This window comes from Aegilops tauschii, chromosome 4 (assembly GCF_002575655.3).
Source record: "Aegilops tauschii subsp. strangulata cultivar AL8/78 chromosome 4, Aet v6.0, whole genome shotgun sequence".
Taxonomy (NCBI): Eukaryota; Viridiplantae; Streptophyta; class Magnoliopsida; order Poales; family Poaceae; genus Aegilops; species Aegilops tauschii.
Genome location: NC_053038.3, coordinates 15,366,168 through 15,367,912, shown reverse-complemented (window position 1 = coordinate 15,367,912; position 1,745 = coordinate 15,366,168). Strand labels below are relative to the sequence as shown.

At 43.0% G+C, this 1,745-nt stretch overlaps 1 long non-coding RNA gene across 1 annotated transcript; it reads left to right on the top strand.

Annotated features, from left to right (window-relative positions):
* The first annotated feature begins 589 nt into the window (after positions 1-589).
* On the top strand, positions 590-1,269 carry LOC141021457 (uncharacterized). The gene is made up of 2 exons (XR_012182762.1): positions 590-809; positions 895-1,269. It is a non-coding gene; the product is annotated as an uncharacterized lncRNA (long non-coding RNA).
* The last annotated feature ends 476 nt before the right edge of the window (positions 1,270-1,745 follow it).

Here is a 1,745-nt window from a genome sequence, read left to right as displayed (position 1 = left end):
AAATGTCAAGCACATTAGTGCCGGTTTGCTTTTCAGCCGGCACTAATGTGTGCATTAGTGCCGGTTCCACTGGCTAACCAGCCGCTTTCATTAGTACCGGTTCGTGGCCGAACTTTAGCACCGATTCGTTCCACGAACCGGTACTAAAGTGAGTGGTGGCAGGATGTTGTCAGTCCGGGGCCCCTCCAGCACCTTTAGTACCGGTTCATGGCACGAACCGGTGCTAAAGGTCGTCCTACATAAGCCCTTCGTCCACCCGAGCTCGCTCTGTTCTTCCCCTTTCCCCTCTCCTCTCTCCTCTCTGTTCTTCCCCTCTTCCTCTAGAGCTCATCACACATTTTGCCCAAAATTTGTCAAGATTTGAAAGCCCCCATCCATTCAAATGATCACAAAGGTTAGCAACTTTGTCCTTTCATCTCTCATTGCTAGATTAGCTCTTGAAATGCTTTGTATAGTGATTAATTTATGAGTTTAGTAATTTGGTGGAAAATATATGTGCTAGTATTTGATTTATATGCAATTTGTGGTCAAAACTAACACTTAGTTTGCATATGTAGGTGTGGTTTACTTAGTGCCTTCTAAATCTCCGTCGTAACCACAGTCGATCGCCCGCACCGTTCCGTCGCCGGCACCACCTTGTGGTGAGCCTCTTGTTCATGAATGTTTTACATTACCAAATTGATGTTTGTGTGATTTGGATATATAGTTACTCGTATAATTATCTTACCCGTACGTTGTTTGTTATACATAGTGTCATGGTTTTGATATCCGTCCCCGTCGGCCCTCGTCCTTGTTATGATTCGGATGTGGTATATTCTCTTTTAAAACTAGTTGTTGTATTTTGTGTTTATGACAAATTATGCCCATCAAGTTGACATGGATATTTTTGTCTAGGAGGTTTGTGAACCGGAAATTCCAACGGACCCTATTGTCGAGAGGTTAAATTTAGTTGAAAGAGAAAACGAGTATTTGAAAGAAAAATTGAAAAGAATTGAGGGGGAGAAGATGGAATTGGTGTTGCAGGTTGCCGATGTCGTCGCTGATCACAAGATCAAGATGGATAAAATGCGCTTGAAGATTAGAAAGATTAGAAAATATGCCATTGATAGTGAGGCTTGGTATCATTATGCTGTTGGATCAATTGTTACCATAGTTGCGATCTTGATCGCATTTGTTGTTGCATTTAAATTCTTTAGTTAGAGAGTTATTTGTTTGTTGCATTTAAGTCTTGTATGAACTTTATGTATGAACTTGTATTAATTTGGTCTATTCGGTGTTGTGTAATGAAGATGAGCCGACAATGGATGTACGATAACCGATGCTCTCCCGAGTTCATTAATGGCGTGCCAACTTTTCTGCTTGCGGCTGAGGCAAACAAGCGGGTAGATGGTTTTGTGCCTTGTCCATGTTTAGTCTGTAAGAATGATCACAATTACTCTATGTCAAGAACCATTCACGTCCACCTGTTTAAGTCCGGTTTCATGCCCCACTATAATGTTTGGACCAAGCACGGAGAAAGAGGGGTTATGATGGAAGACAATGAAGAAGAAGGGGACGACGACAACTATCCTGGCCATGGGTTCCCTGAATACGATGATACAACAATGGGGGAAGCAGCTGAGCCGGCAATGCGGGAAGAAGCTGAAGAAGAGGCATCAGATGAGCCTGCTGATGATCTAAGTCGGGCCATTGCCGATGCAAAGAGAAACTGCGCAAGTGATTTGGAGAAGAAGAAGTTGCACCGC